The following is a 24,634-nucleotide window of genomic DNA, read 5'->3' on the forward strand; positions in this document are numbered from 1 at the left end:
TTCCTATGGGAAGATTACGGCTGCTCCGGCGCCGGCAAGCCTAAAGGAACCACGACAATCTAAGGAGGCTCGCTCGAAAGAGGCGGTCATGGCTTCCCAGGCTGTGGAGCGACCAGAACATGGAGACGACCACCCGTCCAGCGAGACCTCATCGTTCAGTGGGGATGCGTCAACCATCGTGGACGATGACGAATCAGTGGCTAATATGGCTGATGTGGACAGCGAGGGCTTCAAGTTGGTGAGTCATCGCAAGCAACGAACGGTCGGGATCCCGGTAGTGGTTGAGCCCACAGAAAAGGGGGTAGGTTTAAGAGAGAAGAATCTATCTTACTTTTCGTGGCCATTCAATCACTTTTGGGGTCAGCACCGATTCGTAGTCGGTTCACCATGCACGGGGCTCTTCAGCTGGATGTCTCGACGGAAGAGCAGGTTGACAAGCTCCTGCAGAGCTGTCAGATTTTTGGCATCAAAGTTAACGTGCGGTTGCGCCATTCCTACATGAAGAACACCTGTGTTGTTGAGGGTGTACCAAAGTGGTATTCAGAACGCGACCTACTTGATTATCTAAAACCACAAGGTGTTCTGCGCGTGAAACGACTTGTGCGTCGGGTGGAGTCGCCAGGAAAAGAATGGGCTGCGAAACTCTATCGTGTTGGCATTCGCTCCTAACTCAGAGCGCCCCGAAAAAATTGATCTGGGATTCACAAACACACAGTTGAAGATTTCACTGAAGCTCCTCCACGGTGTATTAGATTCCAACAGTTTGGGCACGTGGCCAAAGCTTGCACCAAGGACCGACGTTGGAAGCGGTGCGGAGGTGACCACGACTTCAAAACTTGCATGGCCGATTTATCTTGAGCCAGTTGCGGTGGTGACCATCCAGCGAGTTTCGGAGGCTGCCCCTTCCGTGTGAGCGCTCTGCACCGTCGAATAGCCTTTATTGCTGGTCGTGAAACCCAACCGACTGAGATGCCTGTCCCAGCATTAGATGAGTTCCCAGTGTTGGAGTCTGATGTTGTTGCGTTACCCAACAATGTCCCTAAGAGACTTGAGTCCGAGTCCAGCAAGACGCCAAGGTCCATTTTGTGCGAGTCGGTTGTTCGACCTTCAGGAAAAAGTGTCAATGTTCCTGGGCGACCGGATCACAGCCAGGCTCGACGGCAAGGAGGACTCTCATATGCACAAGTGACAAGGAAATCAGCCACTGCGGCCAAGAGTGTGTCCCCGTCGGCATCTTTTGTCGATGTTGTGAGTGCGTTGCGCAAAATAAGGAGCTCAAAAATCAAGGTATGTCTGACCTTCATGTTTTGCTTGGGGCTCTGCGTTAACATGTTCCAGCGATGGCGCCTGGTAACCTGAAGAACTTCCTACAGCTGGTGCTTTCTTTTGATTCCAAAATTACCACCTTCGCAGCGAACTTCCTTGCGATCTAATATGAATGAGGTTAAACCTCGTGGATCTCGTATATACGGAAAAGTGCCTTTTATATTGCAGTGTAACTGCGCTGGGATTTTAGATCGGTCACCTAAACAAAAACTATTCTTGAAAGAGGCTTGTGTTCATGTATTGGCCCTGTCAGAAGCTGGCCTGCCAAGCGGGAGATGATTGACTGGATATGTCGCCCATAAAAACTGCAGCATAAAGTCATTTCGTGCAGGAAGTGCCGCGCTTTACATAAGAAGGGAATTTCCACATGTTTCTCTAAGCGTTGCTGATCTTTTCACGGATGACATTAAGGTAGCACCTGTGAGAATACAGCTCAGCTTTTGGACCCTTTCTATTGCATCCTTGTACGTGTCCTTGCGGAAGAAGGGGTGGCATTGGATTTCTTTCTACAGCAGCTCTGCGACCGCTTCCCAGCTCCTCGAATAATCTGCAGTGATTTCAACGCCCATCATGCCGTCTGGGGTGAGAGGTACACGGATTCCCGTGGTCGCAAACACGTACGTAGACGTTATTGACAGTTGGGACCTGTGTGTTGCCAATGACGGACGCCCCACTTTCTTCCGGCCTCCAGCCTCAGCGACAGCTATAAACCTGACAATGCATTCACCTGACGTCCGCGTGAGGTGGTCAACAGAGCATGACCGCATGGGGATTGATCACTGTCCGATTTTTGTGTTTGCTGCCGACTTTCGTATGCATGGTCCTAAAATTAGCAATGTGGTCAACTGGGACAAGTACAGAGAGCACCTAGAACGTGTTTCTGTTGATGTTATTTACAAAATTATTTCTAGTAAGCTAGCAGCAACTACGGCGGTCATGTTAACTGATCATTTTCCGGCCCCGGATTTAAAACTCAGGAACCTTTGCGCAGCGATAAAAAGGGCGGAGCGCCAACTCGTGCAGAAGAAGGACGACAGGGAACTGAAGACGACCTTCAACAGGCTGAATTCTGCCATTAGACGGCCCACGAACAAGCTGCACAGGTCGCAATGGGCCTCATTCTGCGCTAGGTTGACTGTGTTCTCCCCGATGACAAGAATATGGCAAGTTATTGGCAGCCTTGCTGGAGAATGTCGCCTTTCGAAGCCTTTTGAAAGTCTTGCAATACGCAAGGAAAAACCCATTGCATGCTTGGCAGAGGACTTTGCAGACGCACTCGTACGTGCTAATTCTAGAATAGATATATATACATCACCTGCTTCCTCCAGGCCTATCATGAACGTTCCGTTCACGCTTCGTGACCTTCAGACTGCGCTCAGTGGCCTGCGGCGCCGGTGTGCACCAGGTCCCGACGGCATCATCAATCAAATGCTGAATAATATGCCCTTGCAACTCAGGAAGGAGCTCCTCAACTTCACCAATCGTGTTTGGGCGACCGGCGATGTTCCTCCGTCATGGAAGGTGGCACATGTAGTTCCAGTTCTGAAGCCTGGCAAAGACATGACAGACCTTGTCTCGTATCGCCCTGTGTCATTGACCTCCAGTGTAGCTAAGTTGGTGGAGAAGCTGGTAAATGAAAACTTATCGTGGTGGCTTGAGGACAGGAATGCACTGACAACATGTATGACAGGATTCCGCCGAGGTCTTAGTGCCCAAGATAACGTCTTAGAATTGGTGAGTCACATAGAACACCAGAGAGCTTTTGGCCTTTCCATCTTAGCCATTTTTCTTCACGTTGCGAAAGCTTACGACAGCGTGCTTCAGAGCTCAATTCTAAACAGTTTACAAGGCATGGACATACAGGGCCATATGTTAAGATTCATTTACAAGTTTATAAATCATCGCGCGGTTCGTGTACGGTTAGGGAGTACGTTAAGCACCGAAGGGGTTCTATCTCGAGGTGTGCCTCAAGGAATAGTTCTTTCTCCTACGCACTTTAACGTCGTAATAGCTGGCCTTCCCGATCGGTTGAAAAAAGTTGCAGGCAAGTGCGTATGTAAATATATGCATACGACACCTGTATTTGGATTACTGGCTACCAACACAAGCGATTAGCCCTGATAGCTCGACAGGCTCTGCTTTCGGCAGAACCTTACCTTCGAAGTGTGTGATTGTATCTGTCAGTGGAAAAATCCGGCTTTGTTCTGTTTCCAGGTCTAGGAAGACGACAAGCGCGTTTGAAGATATACCTCGAACGGTCACTTTTGCATCCGTCAATTCAACCGCACGCGTTTCCTGGGCGTAATTATTGACTCCCGTCTGCAGTGGCGAAAAGCTGTAGACGCGATTGTTTCATCTGTATCTTCGCGTCTCAATGTGATCCGTTGAATTGCACGTGAGCAATGGCGAAGCCATCCTTCTTCAATTGTCAAACTTCATGAAGCACTGGTGGTCAGCCGCATAGTGTATCAATTACCTTTAATTTCCCCCTCGGCATCACAACTTGCATGTCTCGAAGTTGTCCACAGAAAGGGCCTAAAAGCCATTGGAGTTCCTCAGGCGGCTGCGAATAAGGCAGTACTTCATGAGTCTTTATCGAAACCTTTTATCCTACTAATGCATCTTGGCCGCCTAGGAGAGACGGTAGCTGGGCGATCCCTTCTCCATCCGCTCTGCAAGAGATATGAGTCGAAGACTTACTTGGCACTCAATACTCTTAGTTCTTTAGGCCTTAATGTCCAAAGACAAAGGAAACGGTTAAAAAACCCCTGGCCTTTTCCGACCCTCGACTGTGAGGTCACAATTCCCCATGTGACCGCAAAGCGCAGCTCTCCTTTGGCAGCAACACGTTCGCTTGTACTTGAACATTTGGAAACAGAGTATGCCCGCAATCTTCAAATTTTCACGGATGGTTCTGTGGACAAGGTCAAGCAAGCTAGCGCAGCGGATTTTTACATTCCTTCTTTGGACTGTAAGTGGTCCGTACGCTTTACTGCTGTCGTATCCTCCACAACGGCTGGAAGTGTTGTTATTGAGGCGGCTTTACGGAAGTTAGGGTCTTGTCTGGCTCAACCGGTTGTCATCCTAACTGATTCAAAATCTGCACTTCAGAGGTTAGAGCGCCGATTCCCTAATGATGCCTTGTCTATAAGCTCTCTGCGCTTGGTGCAGCATCTGCACAGCAGAGGCTTTACTCTATATTTCCAATGGGTGTCCTCTCACATAGGAGTCAACGGTAATGAGGTGGCAGACAATCTCGCCCATAAAGCTCTCTCAAGGATTCCATCAAAAAAAGTATCTCAAGATGGGAAAAGTCTCTATAGGAAAACGGTGCTCCATGATTTCAGTGCCCTGTAGAGTGCGCCCTAAAAGCCATATGTGACGAAGGGACTGAAGATTCCAGGCGACTCTACTACATCGAATTCGCACGGCCTCTGCTCGCACTCCTGTCTGGATGCATAAGACGGGCATAACATCGTTTCCGCTCTGCTCTTTATGTGGTGTGTGCGGGATATCGAACCTTATATTATGTACTGCCCAGAGTACAACGCGGAAAGTTATGTGATGTTCGCTTCCTTAGAGAAGACAGGAACCCGTCACAGTACAGTTCGAAACATTGTCTTCCCGAGTGGAAACCAGACATGCAGAAGGGAGGCCGCACACCTTTTTTAACATTTCTGCAGGACATGGACCTTGTTTCTAAATGGTGACAGCAGGAACGGACTATGGCCTACTGTGATTGAATGTGTGGGTAGATGGTGCCCTCCGGAGTGGACTGCGTCATACAGTGAGTGAGTGTGTGTATGGACTGTGGCGCTACAATGGCCTATGTTCTACTGTGACTGAATATGTGCATAGATGATGACTTCTGAAGTGGACCGTGATTTGGACTGTGTCGATTGATTGTGTGCATAGATGGTGACTGCGGGAGAGAATGTGTGCTATTATAAGAGACTGTGCGCATAGCGGGGTAGATGCGACAAACCTTAGGACATTATTAATATAGAAGGGACGCTACGGTGGAGCAATGGCCGGCAGGGCTAACCCCACCTGTAGCATTCAACACCTCAACTCAACTCACCCCCCCCCCCAACGCACGAGAGCACTAGGCTATCGCCGCACTCTCATGTTAAACTGACACACTCCCGCTGTGCATTGCGCATCATCTTCCTCGTCAACTAATACTACTATCAAACCAATATTTGCGTTTTGTGCTATGTGGCGGTAGTGGCACATGTGCGCTGCAGGCGTTGGCGTGGACAACGTTGTTGCAGAAACACGGCAGGAGAGCAATATGCGTTGGCGTGGACAACATTTCTGCAGAAATGCGGCACTGGAACATAAGCCACCGGCCTAAATTGGGTAAATTGGCGTTGACGATGAAAAAGTTGCAGATGCGCATATATGGCAACCTGGGTCAGCGTACACCTCAATCGCGCTTTCAGGTGCGTCGCGGTGGTGTCCGCCTCCAAAAACTGTGTTTTCGCAAAATATTTTCTGTTTAGCAATGGTATAACCCGCCAGCCATTTTTTTCTGAAATGTCCACAAAGGCTAATCTGAAGGGCCACTTAAGGTTTCCTATTCACCATTTGGCGGGTTTGCGTGGCATTCCTTCGTTGTGAAACGAAGCCATCGCCACAGCCAAAACGTATACCAGGACAACACTGCATAAACCATGCGCGTCAGTAGAAAAATGCCACTGAAGAGAAAGATTGACAAAATTGGCAACAAAATTAACGGCAGGATTTCTCCAGGTTCTGTGCACGATCCATTGCTTTTCTTGATATTTATTAACAGTCTTCTTAACGGCATACCATCAAGCACAATTGCGGAAGACTATGTTCTTTATCGTCCAATATCTACTATGACCAGACTCTGCTAGAGCGCTTGAAACATAAGAGAGCAGCGCAAAAGAACAGCACAGAACGCAGCAGGAACAGTGAAACACGGGAGGGGCGCTGTCTACGAACTGTTTATTGGGAATCCTCCCCGCGCATTTTAAAGCCATAATAAACCACGTGACAGTCAGGGAGTCAATGAAACACGAAGCAAAAGGGGGAAAAAGGAGAAGTACGGTTGTTTCATCCACACGGCCAAAGGGGAATGTCCAAAACAAACTTCACGGCCGGTGTTTCGGCTGTGTTCTGTGCCGTTCTTTTGCGCTGCTTTCTAATATTTCAAATGAGAACCAACTAGCCCAAACTCAAATTTTAGTCTGCTAGAGTAGGACTAAAAACTCATAGAAACATGGTATTCAAAATGGCTCATGCAATTGAACATTTTAAAATGCAAGTTTATGCGTTTATGCATGTATCTCGTTAGCAGCTTAACGTCCACTTTCTGTGCTATTTAAACTCTACAACCTTTTCTGAAGTAGATCACGTTAACTTGGCATTACTGCCAACAAAAACTAAGCTGCTCTGAAGACATGCAACTACTTAGCGCCGATGCATCTAAGTCACTAGGTTTCACTAGAAGATTCCGTCTTCATTTTGTTCTCGTTTCATTCGTAAACTCGCCTATTAATCTTTTATACGTATTAAACACGAATATAGCTCGTTAATATGAAATATCCATGAAACATATACAATTAATTATCTGGAAGCCATTCAAAATACCAATACCCAGCATCGCAACCTAGTACGTGTCTCACCTCAGCGTAACAAGTATGAATGCTTCCCTGGACCTTCAGTAACTAAAGTTCCGAAGCAAACCTGTTCCCTCCTCTAATTATATTAGCACCATCGCAACAACGAAACTCCCTTTCATCAGCCACTGCTTCCAAAATCACGCTGCCATGTTAAACTTCATTAATGAGGTGGAAATCACTTGCCCTACTGAGAAGCTTCGGGATTCCACCTCTCCCTCAAAAACCTCTATTCTCCATGTAAAAACTAAAAAAGGGCCTTTTAAAGTCTCTTCTATGTCGTATAAATTACAAGAGGCTGTTACAGCCTCTAGTCTAGAATAGTAATCATGGCAGGCGTAAAGGTTCTCATAGAATTGCTCCTACTGCACCTTCTCTTCCAGATTTAAAACGTCTTTTATCATCCCATAACCCATACGTAGTGATCTTGCATGAAACTTAGATCATTTTTAATAAAAAGGTTTCGTGTTTTTCGAGCGGACGGCATAAATGGCAGGGGCGGCTGGTTAGTGACCCTGATTTCTTCAAAATTCTGTCACCGAGCATTATTACTTAAAAAAGTGCTGCTTCCTGTCTGCAAGCTTTTAGCTGTAGATCTCACTTGAACGCAATGCGCCACTGTCTCAGTCGCTGTCCATTTTATAGCAGGAGTATGCAGAACAGACGGTGTGGACAGCTCACTTGCCAACTGTAATAAGGTCATCATTGCACGGGATTTCAAGTCACATCAAGTTGTCTGGGGTAACTACTCTGACTCATATCGACAGATGTTATGGACATGTTTGTCGGGAAACGATGTGCCCTGCTGCAATTATCGGGCCGTCATCTTTATCCGTAGGAATTCGCATTCAATAATCGAGTTGTGCTTCGCAGCAGGAGGGGTAGGTTGGTTCACAGTTGACTGCGGTACCTCCAGTGACCACTTTCAATTACTTTCACCGTCTAGGTGAGCCCAATAAGAGATCTTGGTTCTGACCGAAAACCAGTTAATCTCGCAGCCTACAAATCTTCTTTGCGCACTTCCCTTATATCTGATCCTTGTTCACGTAGAACCGACAGGGCTCAGCGAGTGCTTTCTTTAGTTTTAAAGGCTACGAAGAGTTCCCAGTTCAATGTGCGGTCTGCTGTTTGCAATAAATCAGCATCCTCATGGCGTGAGGTAGCCCTTCGCCGCCGGAATGCAGCATGAGGGAGCCTTTCGCATAACCAAAGCCCGGCAAATTTGATGCACTACGAATATTTCTCGGCTTCTTTTAAAAAAACTGTAGCAAACGGAAAGGATGAATACAATCAAAATTTTAATACATGTTTCTCAAAACCAAACAATATAAAGGCTTTGTATAGTAACATGGAATGGAATATGAACTCCCCAGCCATGCAGTTTACAAGCTCGCTTGTGCTGTCTCCACATGCGGTGAAAGATGAGTCAGAGCGAATCGAACAAGGGCGCACATCACGTTTTCTGGAGGACTGTAGAGTCCCTCTTTTCCCACCCTACCCCTGCTCAGACTATGTTGTGGTTGACAAATCAGAGCTACTAGCTACAGTTTCTTCGATGCAATCTTTGGCTACGGGTTGGGACGGTGTCATGGTCGGTATGCTGAAAATCTTACTTCAAGAGTTCACTCAGGACCTTCTCGATCCGGGCAATGAATCATTGGAAACTGCATAGCCGCCGCACACCTGGAAGGTGGCGAAAATAATGTAACTCTTAAAACATTCAAAGACAGGATTCCACATTGATAATATTTGGCCGATACTAACATCCAATTTGGTATAGCTCATAGAAAGAATTGTGCACAGGCGCCTATCAAAGTATGTTTCAGAAGTCAACGCATTGAGCTCTGCCCACATTGGCTTTCGCCGCTGGTGCTCAATATGGTGTGCCCATGTCGGCTTAGAGAGCAGCATCCGCCTTGCTACGTGCAACAACGACCTATCAGCTTTAGTGCCGCTTGACATTGCTAAAGCATACGACAGTGTTGAAAATTCGATCCTTCTCCCCAAATTTTCATTACAACACCCGTCGTTCTACATTAATGCGTGAATGCATGAATTTTTAGCAGGACGACTGTTCTTTTACACAGACGGCTCCTACACCTCAGGCACCTATTCCAGACCAGAGGTGCGCCACAATGTTGTGTGCACTTATTTTTAATATGCTGATATACGACACTGCCGTAGACCCCAATGTAACAGTTTATGTTTGCGCAGACAACATTGTCTTCTTCGCCTCTCCACAGACATTCATGATGCCCTATATCGTTCTCTCTAGGCTTACCTCAATGCACTCGACGTTTGGCTAGATAACATAAATTTGGTATTAAATGTGCGAAAAAGTAGTGCACTAGTTTTTCAATTCAAAAAGCCTTTATATATCTGGTTACACTATCCGTGGGGCAACTTAGCACAGGTGGAATCTTTAAGGTATCTAGGCCTCATTTATGATGTCGGTATGGATTGGCGGCCCCACCTCAAGAGTAACGCTGAGGAAGGTGAGCGTGCGCTAGGTAGGCTACTACGAATAAGGAATAGGAAATTTAGCGTGCGCCGGGACACGCGTCTGCTTTTTTACAAAGCCTATGTCCGACTCATTTTGGAATTTGGCTGCATAATCTTTTCTGGCTCCCCTAACTATAAGCTTCTTCGGTTGTTACAGCTAGAAAGGCGCGCTCTGCGCCTCTGCCCAGGTCTGACTGAGTCAGTTTCCACCACAGTTCTGTACCTGGAAGTTCGTATTCCCAACCTTAACTCCCGTTTCATTCTTTTAAATACCAGGACTTTCTTGCGGGCATTTGAGTGTGCTCTTGGTGCCGCTACACCTATTTTTGTCTCCCACCTGGCCCTCTTTCTGACTTATTATTGGGCAAGGTTCCGCTTCCCTCAAGTTGTTTTTACTCCGAACCTTATATCGAACAATGGCATGGATCTCAATTTTGTACGCAGAGTTGGTTACCCAACGTCCCCCGTGCTTTTTAATTTTTTTCCCGCCTAATACGAAGCATCTGCCTGCCAGGGCACTAACTGGGATTCTTTCTGACTGACTTGACAATTTCCCGCACCACACTGTGGTCGCTACAGATGCGTCTGGGGCCGGCCAGAAGGCAGCGGTTGGTATTTTTTCAGTCTCTCTATTAGAGCTTTTCGGTTCGAGTCCCTGATTACACACCCTTATTTCTAGCGGCGTTTATGGCTTTATGGCTGTCGGCTTTGAATATTCTCTCCAATTTTTTCCAGGTGATATTCCTCTCAGATTGGTTAAACCGCTGAACCACTCACTAAACCGCTCACTAAAGTCTTTTAATAAGGAATGGGTGACAGAGGTGCTGCGTTTGTATTTCAGGTCACTGCTGTATTTTTCAAAATGATGCAGCAGACTTCTTGGCAAAATTAGCTCTCACTGCACCTATCGCCTGTACCGTTCCTAATCTCATTCTTTTCAGAATGTCTCGTTTTCAGCGGTATCAGTTTATAAGCTCCTCGTGCAGCGACCCCTAGCTATCTGCCGTTGACTACCCTCATGTACCCATGCAAGGCTCGTGCGTGTAAACCAATCCCGGCAGTGTGAGGTAGCGAACACATTCATGCGGTGCAGGATCCCCCGCCTAAATTTTTACTTATGTAGTTTCGGGTTCAGTTCCACAAGCCTTTGCGCGGCTTGTAGAGAAGTGGAAACGTTAGATCATTTCCTACTCTCCTGCCGGAGGTTTGCACACCAAAGAAGGACTCATCTAAAAATTCCCATTATAAGGTTGCGACTCATTTTGTCGGTCTCTCCTCTCCTTAGGTGCGAGCGCCAAAGGTTTTGCATTGCATCCAGTTTGCTAATAATACATCCACAATTACATAATAGCTGCCGGCATATTTCCTTGTTTCTTGTCTCCAAAATTTCCCCATTTAAAACATATTTCAGTAATTTGCATGAACTAAATCTTGTGATCTTGTCTCCCGTTTTTTCTTTCCTCTTTAATTAATCTAAGACTTATTACCGAAAGCACAACCATCAGCTCGGCACCAGTTTACACTCTTCTATTGGCCTTCCTCACTGAACTCCTGCCTATCCCCCGTCGTGTGCATGTGGCATATCACTAAGGAAACAACAGCAACAAAACTTCGGAGGAGAGCGCCCGTACGACTCCCGGGTGAACATCACTGCCCCGGTCACGGACCAGTGAGGTAACGGGCGCCTGCCTTTGGGACGGCTCCGGCGTGATCCTGTGGTCGTAAGGCTGTCGCAGTTGCCCCGTGAACAAATTCTGTTTTGTTTCTTTGTCGCTGTCCAATATTAGTGCACTTTAGGTGTAAGGCCTTTTGTTGTATTGTAGTCGCTCTCTAGTGTTACTTTGCACGAGTTGCATTCTGCTGTCAATCACTTTGTATGTGTTCGTACGAGTTATTAGAAATTCTTCTGTATCCCAAGCAGCAGATGCATTCGGCCACGAGGGAGAGAAGGAGCCAGAGCAGTGATTGCCAGGAGTCAATAAATGTTACTTCCATGGCTGTGAGGCGGTGTGTGTAAAAACAAAAATGTGAGGGAGAATAGTACGTGTATTGAAATATGAATCCGTAACGTAATAAAATGCTTTTCACAGGAAGAACTACAAAATCTAAAGTATTCGAGTACACCTCTGTCAAGGGCACCGGTTTTACGATCTCGATTGTGTTGTTCAAATTTCTTTAAGCATCTATCAGCGCCATCACGTTAGCGTTATTGGTTACGACTTTGTGTTGGAATGAAATTACTTCAATGGCAGAAATGCTTGTTCGGTACGTGCGCCCTTTTGGCAATATCTTTTCTGAGGACCGATCACGGGCGAGAAGCCTGAAAGCAGGAACTACACTGCGGGACGCGCACTTCCGAAATTGGTATTGCGGCATGTTGATATTCCGAGGACCAACGCTAAAAACCTGACACAGACAAGTTGAAAACGGGCGCAGAGTTTGTTCATGGTGCGACCCTGAAGAGATAAACAAGTTGTTGTCTGGTCGTTTAGAAAATCTTAGAATCCGTTGTCGTTGTTTTTTGCTCATTTTGGAAAAGTACGGTACAAATAATAGTCTCGGCGGGGCTAGAAAAGGAAGCTTATTGAGCACTACCATGTCGCACGTGTCACCGTAGTAGACGTAAGGCGCACACTCTATGTGATGGTTTTTGAAAGCTAGGAACTTAATGGGAACTGGAAACTCATTCATTTTTGCGTGAAGCCATTCGACGTGTTCGACAGAGTATAACAAGATTGGTAGGGACCAGGATAAGTTTGACGCCGCCATTGAATTCAGCATCGTGGCATATTGTTGAGCGTAGCTCGGACAAAGTAAAGAAGAAATAAGCAGGACATCACCAGGCAGCCAAAGCCGCCAGAACATGCTTTTCCAAGTGATCAGTTCAAAAGTGCGTTCAATGCACACTTTCAGAAGACTGAAGAACATTTTTGTAGGAATGCTATAGATTTCCTGTAGAATTCTTGAAGATGGAGTAATGTGAGCTGATCCTGCTAGTGCAAATTTCGCCCCGTATTACTGCCGACTAAGGGTACTACCGAATGAATGGCCTGTGCTATACGATATCATGAGGTTTTGCGTAAGGAAGCCTTCTAGCACACAAAAAAAAGAAGCCTTTAGCCTGTCTCCGCTATTTCACAGTTCTGCAACAAGATATGATTATCTTGGTTTGATAAGTCCTTGCTTTGCGTTTAGACTGACGGTTACTCACAGCCAAGTTGCGGGTTGAGCGCCGCCGAACGGAGTGAGTGAAGGTTTTTGTGCTCTTTGATGTGCGCTTTCTGCGACTCCGAAAAGTGCTCGAATCAGTTGCTTGATGCTGCTGAATGAGCAGCTTCTTTTATCGAGTAATTTCAGTTAACGCCCATATCCTGGCAAAAAAAAGGGACAAGAACTACCAGCCCTTCCCGAGGCGCCATAAAATATTCCTACGCGGTAGGAGTAGAGTTTCTTAGTTTAAATTTTGATTTTCCCTCGCAATGAATATATTTGCATCTAACTAAGACAGCTATGGCCGATGTAGAACTTCGCCTCCAAATCGACCCACTAAGTGCCCAGATTTAGATGGCGATACTAAGAGGGGGAAATTTGGGCGAGTTGGTAAGTGTTCATTTTCTCTCTCAGCGCAACGCGAACGGGACACAAGACGAAGGACTAGCGCCTGTTTGTGCTAGTCCTTCGTCTTGTGTCCCTTTCGTGTTGCACTGAGAGCGAAAATGGATACTAAGAGGCTTTTAGTGCAATTAACTCCCGTACGCGGGATCGGTCGCATCACAACGAGACATGCCCGCGGACCGCAAAGTTTACCGGGACTTATTTCTTTTTCGACACACTTTTTAGATGCGTGTGAGTGTGTTTTCCTCCCCTTGGACTATGTAGCCGATGCAAATTAAGGCTCAAAATTCACGATCGAAAAACGTTCGCTGTCGCTTGATGGAAATTTTTTTTTAATAGTTGGCGTTTAGTATTTTTCACGACGAATTTTCTTGTGCTGCATTAATGTAGACCACTTATTCATAATTGGATTTGTTCTTAGGAATACTCGGGCGTTTTTTTTATCTTTATACATGCAATTTAATTTCTGTACCTCTTTGTATAACTTAAACCATTACAAATTTGCCCATCTTTCTTTCTGTACAGAGGCCTGTCATGAGCGTCAGAACTTTTCGATTATTTTCCTCTATAAATTTTGTGTAGAAAATAAATCAAATTAAGACTCACTCTTTCCATCGCTGTTGTCGATGCATCGATGCCGTGCAGCGACGACATTGTACTTGCCTGCGGCTTTCTTTATACCATGCGGCATGCCGTGGGCGTATGGTACCACTGCCGGCCTTCTCTTTTTTCCTTTTATACAATGGGCCGATTGCTTGCCTTCGCGTATCTAAGCAGATTTTCGGATGCTCTAGATGTGATAGGTGCAGTGTAGCCGTTTGTGCGCAGCCATATACTTGTCTCAAAACACATTCCTTGGCAATGCTTCCGGAGAGCAGACAACCGGAACGAAACGACAATACACTCTTTGATCAGCTTCGAAAGGCCCGAAGAAAAGTTGAGCAAGGGTTTGGCGGACCTCCGCTGAGAGCACCGTCACGCATGACCGTCTTGCGGAAAGAAGACTGAGTCGCAGGCAGGTACGGCATCGACGTCGTATTTTCGGCACTTTGGAAACTGAGCACTTCGAGTAAGCAAGTTACGCACACCCAAGCAGGAAAGAAGGATGGTAGCCAGGTGCAAGTTTGCCGAGCGATTGCTTGCGATGAAATTTGAATTTGAAATTTGAAATTTATTGAAATTCAGACAAAATACAATTTGTCCGGGTGGAGAGGGCTAAATGTGACACGAGAAGTCACCTGACTAGGCCCAAAACACCCTGAATTCATACAGCATAGTGTGGACATGAAAGGCATCACAACAAAATTGTGCAAGAATATCGTAAGATATCACGTTCAGCAAAAAAAAAACACAAAAAATGCAACAAAATTCTACAGGAATACCATATGGTTTAACAACACACCCTAGTTACAAGGCAAAGCACTTAAAAAAAGAATAACCACAAATGTCTTTCTTAGACAAAACAAAGAAAGATAACCGGAATGGAGGGGATCGCCTGACAAGGTATATCAGATCATCCTTTCATGTGGCGCCGTGTATATTGGCGACAGTGGGCGATGTATTAAGTAGTGGCTGATGGAGCATGAAAACACAAAGAAAGATGATGCTCTTTAGCACACGGGTGTACATCGCACAAAAAAATGGATGAGCACGAAAAGGAGTACAAAAGAAAACGCAAAAAAGCTGACTCGCCTTCCTACAGAACATTCCTTTGCAAAAAAGTGTGAATCCACACTGGTTTTCACACACATGCGCATACTGTTCCAACAGAAATATAAGGTGCTGCGTGAAATCGCGGAAGCATTTCATATTCACAGCGAAGGTGCAGCATGCATTAGCAGTATTCCCGTGTCCTTTTGTGACAAGTAACTGGGATATCTCGCTTCCTAAGTATAATTTGCATGATTGTTCAGGCTTCGTTTCTTTTTTTATGTTTCATTGTATATATAATATGCGTTGTTTCCATAATAAATCAGTTGGTAGTCAGCCCTTTTTTGTATTTCCGTTTCATCGCCTCCTTGTTGCGCTCCCCTCGCCGTACCGGCTGAGATCGTCTTTGGCGACCACAATTTAACTGTTGCCACAAGAGGACTGTAGAAATTAAGGCCGAGTAAATCCATGCCGACTTGGCAGAACGAGACTCGTGGTGGATCAATAGGATGCAGTAGTCTGGCTGGCTTAGTCGGCGGCGTCTTGCGACGTTGACACTCGAGGCATGTTCTGATGTAACTCTTCCCAACTGCAGCAAGACTGAGCCAGTAGTACTTTGTGCGTATCGTGCCAACGCTCGGGGAATCCCTGGTGACCAGACGATGAGTCATCATGGCATGCCTGCAGGAGTTGGTCACGCAAGGCCGTAGGTACGACGAGCAGGTAGACAGCTTCCGTCAGGCCATAGTTTTTCTTATACAGAATGCTGTTTCGTAAACAGAGCGACAACAGCCTCAGAGGGAAGACTCAGGGGTGCGTTTGAGCGCTTCCTTTAATTTACTGAATGAGGGTCGTATGTCACTGTCGTCTGTTTGATTTTGAGTGAGAATAGACGTGGAGATATCTCCAAGAAAAACAAGAGCTCGGTTGCACAGGCAGTCAGCATCACTACTCAGGTAGCACAATGTGGGGCCCCTGTGGGTCCCACTTGGGCAAGTGGAGCTACGTCGGCCTCACCCCCCCCCCCCCCCACAGGGGGCCACCCCCAATTGGGAATAAGTGGGCAAGCCACACTTGGGCTATCCCCTGTTGATTCTACGTGGGTCCCACATTGATGTTGCTAGGGCTCACTCAGACCACTTTCCTGCATCTAGCCCACATCGGTCTCTTGTAGGGAACTTAAAGGCAGGTGCAGCAAAAATGCAAGAAAAACCGCCCGCCTCAAGGAGAAATGGGGCTGCAGGGTTGCCCACACTAAACTGCTGCGGGTCCCGCATCGGCCGTGGCGGGACTGGAAAACGGGGCGTGCCTGCCTGCTGCCAACATCAGCCCCTTGTCGGCTATTTGAAGGTAGGTGAAATATAGATTGATCTCTCGCCAGGGAAACGCCCTCAAGTCCAAGTCAAGTCAAGTCCAAGTCCACACAAAACCGCGGTAGGTCCCACATGGGCCGGGGCAGGGCTGCAAAGGGCGCCTGCCCGCATGCTGTCTACATAGGTCTTGTAGTAGACTTGATGGCTGATCGAACAAAATTCGTGCTCTATGCTAGAGAAAAAGTGGCAAGCCCACATTGGGTTGACGATGCAATGCCGCCGTCGGTACCGCAGTGGCCGTAGCGGGGTTGCACACATCGATGTGTCTACAGGCTATCATCCATGCGTTCTTTCGTTTCGCAAATTTGTATTATGCATGCTTACAACTTGCTCTTATTATTGATTTGTATGAAAATATTGATCATCTTTACTTCATTGTAACAATTACTAGGTTATGACTCTTGCACTAACGTAAATTGCTAAAATTACCAGATCATACTCAGCAATAACTGTGCCACCTTACCAGGTTGCGCTGAACTACTTGCGACTCTCATTTAAATCATCAATCACAGAACATACATGCGTGGGCTGCCTGCAGTATGCCCAACACAGAGTCCGCACGGGCCGCTCACTTTTCCCGCATGCCCTAGCATTTTGGGATGCTTGCATTAAGCTAGCATGGTAGAGGCCTATGCGCTGCAGTGAGCGCAGTCAGGCTGATGATGATGATAAAAAATTGAAAAACTGGTTTATGGCTTATGGGGTTTAACGTCCCAAAGCGACTCAGCCTATAAGAGACGTCATAGTAAAGGGCTCCGCAAATTTCGACCACGTGGGGTTCTTTAACGTGCACTAACATCGCACGGTACACGGGCCTCTAGAATTTCGCCTCCATCGAAATTCGACCGCCGCGGCCGAGATCGAACCCGAGTCTTTCGGATCAGCAGCCGAGCACCATAACCACTGAGCCACAGCGGCGGGCTCGAAAAATTAATACTTGATCTTCGGGCCAGAGGGTTCGATGGGAGGAACTGGTTCTGGGGCTGCCACCCAAGATACCCACATCGGCCCTGTGTAAGAAAAATGTCGGTAAGCTCAAAGCGGGCTTGCCCCTTCCGAATGGGAATCAGTTTCATTCCGGTTTTGAGGAGCTAACCGAATATACGTCCTCAGGGGCTGCCCGCGTCTGTCCTAAGTACGGCCACTAGAAGAGCTGAGTAGGGTGCCCGCATTGCGCAATGCAGGCTAAATGAAGTCAGCCGCACATGGAATGCCTACATGGTCCCAAATGGTAATGATCGGGATGTTTGTGGGCAGCCCACTTGAGGCCACGTGGGCCCCAGTTGCAGAGCCCACATTGAGCCCACAGGTGCTCGTATGAATTTCCCACATCGGGCCCACAGGGGACCACACTTCGTGGCCATCTTTGTGCTGCTGGGGTGTGCTCCTTCGCGCACTTATATTGCATAGTGACATCGAATTCTTGCAGTCGAAAGCTGCATAGTTCAAGCCGCCAAGAGGGATCATTTAGGTTCGCCAGCCAACACAAATATGGGTGGTCGCTGACGACTTGAAAGGGCGGCCATACAAACGCAGGCGAAATTCAGTCACTGCCCGCACAATTTCCAAGCGTTCTTTTTCAGTGGTCGAATAGTTACCCCCAGATTGTGACAAAAGGGTGCTCGTGTAAGCGATTACGCGTTCTATTCCATCCTGCCACTGCACAAGGACCTTACCAAGGCCAACATTGCTTGCGTCTGTGTGCAGTTTTGTGTCACCTGACTCTTCGACGTCCATATGTTTGGGCGCGCTTTGGAGAGGTATTCAGAGGTATTCAAAGGCCTGTTATTGCTCCTGGCCTCAAAAGAGCGGTGCTGCATCTTTAGTGAGGCGGATTAGGGGCTCAGCTATCAAAGAAAAGTTCTTCACAAAACACCTAAAATAGCGCAGAGACCGAGGAAGCAAGGCACGCTTCTCTAATCGGTTGGAATGGGAAAACCAGTGATGGCGGCTGTCTTATTGTGGTCTCGGCTAGCCCTCTTAGCGCTGGCGATGCAGCCCAGAAACTTCAACAGCTGTAGAACTAAGTGACACTTGTCGGGCTTGAGGAAAAGACCAGTCGAACAAATCGCTTTGAAAACAGCGCGAAGGCGCCTCAGGAGTTATTCGAACGTGTCGGCGAAAGAACGTCATCCAGGTACAGGGGGTAGTATCGGCATTTCAGGGTTGATTACCCGCTGGAAGGTTGCAGGTGCCGAGTACAGCTCGAAAGGGAGCACATAGAATTTGGACAAACCGTCCGGGTTAATAAAGGCGCTCCTCTCCTGGTAGCCTCCGTTCACCTCCATTTGCCAAAAGCCACTGCGCAAACCTAGCGATGACAAGTATGGGCCGAGGCGCAGCTGGTCCAGGGAGTCATAAAACTAAATGCGGCATAGGATAAAGGTCTTTTCAGGTGACTTTGTTCAGACGTCTGTAATCAGTACACAACTGCTGGGTTCTCTTTCCTTGCCACTAGAACAACTAGCGACACCCATGGGCTCTTGGAGGACTGCATTACCCCGTCCTGGAGCATTTCTTGAACTTTCCTACGAATGTCCCCACTTTTTTTCAAAGACACCCGGAACGGCGGCTGATGAAATGGTCTCGGGCTTTGTCGACTGTGATCCGGTGCTTTGCGACTGGTGTATGTCGCTTTGGAGGTTGACGCAAAACAGCCGCAGAAAAAGTTGATACTGTTCCCCAGGTAGCACTGCTGATTAGTCGGGAGGTTGGGCTTCACGTCGGTATTTATTGGAGCACTCGGTTCCTCCACTGATTCCGTGGTTTCCAACAGCGCGTGCATTCCTGCGCTCACCGAGTTGTTCGCAATACGTAATAGCTGTTTTGCTCGTCTAAGATTGAGGTTCACAATCAAAATTCGTCACAAAAACTTCGGTGCTCCGATTTTTCAGCTCAATAAGTCCGCGAGGTACACAGCCTTGCCGACTCAAGAGCAGCCACGTGCTGGCTTTAGCGATGCCACGAGAGCCGAAGCTGTCATCGCACTCTACAGTTGAAAACATGCTGATTCTTGACCGGATCAATACGTGATTGTAAAATACGGAAAACTATGGCTCGGTATTGTCGTACGGCCTTGTGTGGGAAATGACAAGACACAGTTCATGAAAACGACAAAGTTTATGACAGTATCATACTACCAAAGGAAATCCAAACCGGGTATCAGGTCTTTGGAGCGCTCGGGTAGCAAAGCAAAGCAGCCAGGGAAAATAACGCAGTGGATCTGTATTCGCGAAGTGCAGACGCCAGTCAGCGTCACCACACGGCTGCCGGCTGAGTAGATCTGCGGTCCAGATCAAGACGTCAGAACTTTTCTTACGGTTTTGGCTAACCTCCTCCTCAGCGCAACACAATCAGCGCCGGTATCCACGAGTGCAGTCATGATATGGTTCTCGGCAGTTACCGGAATTTCGACGGAAACGAACCTGTCACAGCACGTCGTTGAGGTCGTCGGCTCAGGTCGTCGTCAGTCGGACAGTCGCGGCGAATCGTCGGGTGTAGAGAGGAGGAGAGAGACTTCAATGAAACAGTAGAGATCGGCCTGGTTGTTGGCCTTCCATGATACTCCACGTCGGGTGGAGGTACTTGACTCGGTCCTTTAGCGGCGAGCCCCGCTCCGAGGATGCCGTCTTCAGTTTTCTGTATGTCGTAACATGCCTCTCAACTGGCCAGAGGACGATGGGCGGCTGTGCGGAGAGAACCACCCTCGGGATGGCGATCGAGTCTGCTGTCGCTGGAAAGTCGATGGCTGCACGTCTTTTGCCATGTACTGCTCGATACCTTGCGATCGTTCACCGTAGCGAGGTTCAATTGCGTCGCGTGAAAGCCGCCTTAAACTCAAACTGCGGTAGGGGCCCTTGCGGAAGATAAGGCCGGTCTCACTGCAGTGGTAGCAGGTTGGTCGATTGTTTGACGTGCGCCACATGTGCGCCTTACTCATTGTAAGCGGCTGGACTCCTGCGGCACGGTCAGTACAGCTACGATTGGGTACCGCAGAGAAGGCACAGAAGCGACTGGAAAAAACGCTCGCGTTTCTCGCACAGAAATTCGTAGTGCATCGCTGTAGGTCGTCACATAGGGCGCCGGCCATGGAACTGCTGGTGGTTGCACCACTCGACGAACTTCGTCTTGTACCACTTCCTGTACCGCAGCAAGGCTTGCCTGTGGAGCTTCTAAGCGTTGTTTCTCCCGTTCTTCACGCAGAAGGCTTCTCACAAGCTCTCGAAGCTCCTCGGCGGGCAGCGACCTAGGCGTGCAGTGGTGAGCGGCTGCTACGCTAACTTAACGATCGTAGTGCGCGCTCCGTTCTTTTAGAGTACTCTTCATACTCGTTGCCACCTTGCGAAAGTTGTTGCGTCACGTTCTCAGTCGCGCAAACAACGGATACTTTACGCCACGCAATAAGTGTCATACCTTCTTGGCCTTGGGCATAGAGGGTCGGCCCGACTGAAGAGTTGCACCATGTCGTCCATGCACATGGCGATGCTCTTCAACACTGGGCGCCTGGGTCCCCTGGCCTTGTCAACGATCTTCGAACAGCGGTCCTAACCGTCTATGATTTACTCACCAGAAGCAACGTTCAGTGCTACCCGAAAAAAAATGAAGCCCCCGCTACAAGTCACTTGGCCCTACCTGCCTCCAAATCTATAGCCTTCTCACTGAAGAACGCCCGCTTTATCCGAATCCTCAACCTATGGGTCCAACATGACGGCAATTCACCCACGCCCTCCGAACCCTCTACACCTCGGTCCTCAGCATCACCCGCATGATCCGCCGCATAGCGTGACACAGAAAAAGGATGTGGAAGAGGCCACCATCAGACTCAACCTGCATAAAACCACGTCATCGCTAGGGCCCGAAAATTTAGGCACTAAAATCCCCGAAATAAGCAGGCATCTAAGCTCTAAAAATATGGAAACAGGTGCTATAAACCAAAAATAGGCGCTTTGAATAATACTCTTTATTTATTAGTACAAAATTTGTCTGCCAAGCACGGAGCGTAAGCAGTCCTCAATTGAAGCACGCCACAATAAAGCACAATCGCAGGTTTTCGAACTTGAAGCTCCTTCGGTTTTCGCCAAGCATAGCTTTGCACTTTGAAAATCTTCTTTCGATGTCACATGAAGTTAGTGGCACGAACCTAAACCATGAGAGTTCATAGGGGCTCAGGCCTTCAGGTGATGTGGCCGTGTCGTCTCCGCGTAGAAGGTCTCTGATTTGGGAAATAGTTTCTAGGCCTCTATTTTTTTCTTGAAATTGTTGCATCTTCGTAGAAGCAGTAGCGCCGTTTCCTTCCAATCCCAGAAGTGTTGTTGTACTCCTTCGACTGCCTTCAATGATTCATCTCTTGAGAGTCCAGCCTTTTCCAACTTCGTCATCCTTTCCGTGAATTTTAAAAAGTTTGCACTGATGTATGTCAGGCCTCTTTCAAAACTCGTTTCTTCGAACGTTGCTCTTCATTTGATCACGCACGCAGCGCCATCCCTGTTTTCCTCAGAGACAGATTTGACGACTTCAAACTGCCGTGCATAATATACTGCTGCGTTTATCTATGTTCCCCATCGAGTCAAAACAGGCTTTGGCGGCAGAGAAATGTCAGGTGCTGTGGTGCGGAAAATCGCAATTATTGACGGAGATTTAAGAAGCGCCTGTTTTGTGCTAGGTACTAGCGCATCCACCTGGGGAAAAGGGAGCCGGACACATGCGGTAACACGATGCATTGCATGAACAAAGAAAGTTAGGTGAACCATCTTGTCGTATAAAAGCGTCAGTCCCTTTCCTGCCTTGCACATGTAGGATGCCCCATCCGTGACGAACAAAAGTACTTTCTCATACTGAATATTTCCTGACCATAAAAGCAACAGAGATGAAGTGAAAAGTGTGTTTTCGTCGAATGGCTCACCTTTTCAAGAACATCTGCGTTGAGCAGGATTCCCCGTCCGGCTTTCTCTAGGCTTAATGTCCCGACGATGAAGTTGGCCACATACCGCCCGCTAGCGTCCGTGGTTTCGTCGACTGACACGCAAATGTAGTTGTCCCCAATTTCATCCCTGATTTTGGCGAGAGTATCCTCGTAGCACTATTTCACGTATCTCTTACGAAGCGTTGATTCTTCTGGAACATGCTGCTTGGTGTACTTTTCGAGAAATCTCCGAAGATCACTGTTGGTTAGTTGCCACAACGGGATATCTGCCGCCAAAAATGCTTGGCACAACTCTTTGGCAAACGAAGATTCCTTCGCTGTCGAACTACCGCTGAAAGCCTCTGCCAGTAGGCGCTGCGATGTACTCTCTTTTGTTCGGTTCAGGTTTGCAATATACTTGTCGGTAGCACCGTGTTGCGCTACTTGGCATCGCTGCTCACTTGATACTGAAGTTTCGTGCCCTTTGCAGAAAAGCACAGTTCATCAATTGAAAAAAAAAAACATTTCAAGACTGCGAAACCCACTGCCTGCAACGAGCGCCTCTCGATGCCTTTTCTTTTGGCATGCCAATACGCAATGAAATGGAGAGCGCTGACGAAGCAAAGGTTGTGAGCCCGCTAAAGTCAGCTCGAGAAAATATCCACAGAATGTTGCGTTCCCCTTCTGCCCTATACCCCCGTCTTCCCACTTCGCCACCCGGCTCGAAGGTCTACACCTCAATAGACGCCTCTACTTTCTTCCTCAATCTTACCTGTCCTCTGAAGACTACTTTTTCCTAAGGCGTTTTCTTAGAAACACATACACCACCGACTCCGCTACCATCCCTACATTCAACACTATTCGAAGGCAAATGTTCACTGTGCAGTGACACGCTAACCCTAACATATATCACATGCCTATATCACCAGAAACCCCACCACTTAAAGCCGCGTAAGACGGCCCTGGAGCTATGGAAGGTGAAGCTGACCAATGCACGCCTAGCCGGCTAGACGGCTCCTTGTCATCTCCAGAAGGTCGGTATAGAGGCCTCCGGAGCCCAGGACTGAGGGCCCATCCACAATCGCTCCTGCTGCCACTGCCGTCAATAAAAGTTTAATCAATCAATCAATCAACGTGGGACACTACTGTCTGTTGCAAACAGGCAATGAATCTTCATTATGACACCGTTGTAGAATCACTTCCTAACCTTCATGTTCTTGACGAATCTCTCACTACCCCAAACTAACCATTTTTCGAGGCTTCGACGAAATTGATACCCTACCACCGGAGCTGCTTTTATCCAATGTCTCCCACCTTACACGGCGTGCTCGAAATACTACAAACCCTATGCCAATTTGTAGCGTTCCCTTTTCACCGGCGCGGTCGATCGCCATTCGACCTCCCCCATTACCCATACCCCTGCCCCCAGCGTGGTGGGCATGGATAACCTCGGATCACCTCACCGACCAGTTGGCATTGGCGATTCCGCCGCGGTGGCTCAGTGGTTGGGGCGCTCGGCTACTGATCCGGAGTTCCCGGGTTCGGACCCGACCGCGGCGGCTGTGTTTTTATGGAGGCAAAACGCTAAGGGATCATTCACACTTGAGAGTTGCAGAGGTCGCGCGACCAGCAGTCGCCTGAGACTTCATCACAGTTCGACAACGCCGATGTGCACACTTCCAAGGGCGACTTGCTGGTCGCCTTCTCGTTCGATTCTCGTTTGAAATGAGAACTCTTGGGAATGACGCCGTTCGCGCGCTTTCGAGAGTTTCTTCTGGTTTGGCCGCGTTTCCTGCGCTCGCGCTTGTCCCTCGAAAGTGCTCTGGTCCCTCGTTATTAGCAATGTACTGCGACGACCTAATGGAAGAGGAAGATATAGCGGCAATTTGCACCGCGGCCATACAAGCGGCCTGCCAGCCAGCCTGGATGCCGGCCGCTAGCGTCAGAAAAAATGCGCTAGTATGTTGTTTGTTCGCGTTGATACCATGCTCTGGGAAGTCGAAATTCAAAAATGAATCAGTTTTGAGCATCGTTGGCCAATACCGAGCTGCTGGATACAAGCAAATTTCTTCTCATAGCCGCTTTGCTGCTGTTGCCCAAAGCGGCTCGATCGCCTGGCTACTGCTTTCTCCGCTGCTGAAGGCATCGCGGAAATCGAGCATATTTTTATATTATCATGAGACGGAGTTCACAATAAAGCCGTGACGAAAGTAGCATCTTGGTTACAGCGCTGGCCAGTTCCGAAACGTCCCCAGCTGCAGCACCGATGTGAAAACGGCTAGGCTTAGCGACGACTACTGGAGCCAAGGAGCAGATAGCGCAGCTCGGCGCACCCGCGAGCGGCGTCGTTGCCGAAAGCTCGGCTCGCTCGCTGATTGGTTCAGCGGTTTGCGACTCGCCGTCGCGAGGCAGCAAAATTGAGAAGCGAGCGACTGGCCCGCGACTGTCGCTTTTCGACCAAAACAGTCGCGCGACCTCTGCGACTCTCAAGTGCGAATGAGCCCTAAGGCGCCCGTCTGCTGTGCGATGTCAGTGCACGTTAAATATCCCAGGTGGTCGAAATTATTCCGGAGCTCTCCTCTGCGGCACCTCTTTCTTCCTTTTTTCTTTCACTCCCT

Source organism: Amblyomma americanum, chromosome 8, assembly GCF_052857255.1.
Source record: "Amblyomma americanum isolate KBUSLIRL-KWMA chromosome 8, ASM5285725v1, whole genome shotgun sequence".
NCBI lineage: Eukaryota > Metazoa > Arthropoda > Arachnida > Ixodida > Ixodidae > Amblyomma > Amblyomma americanum.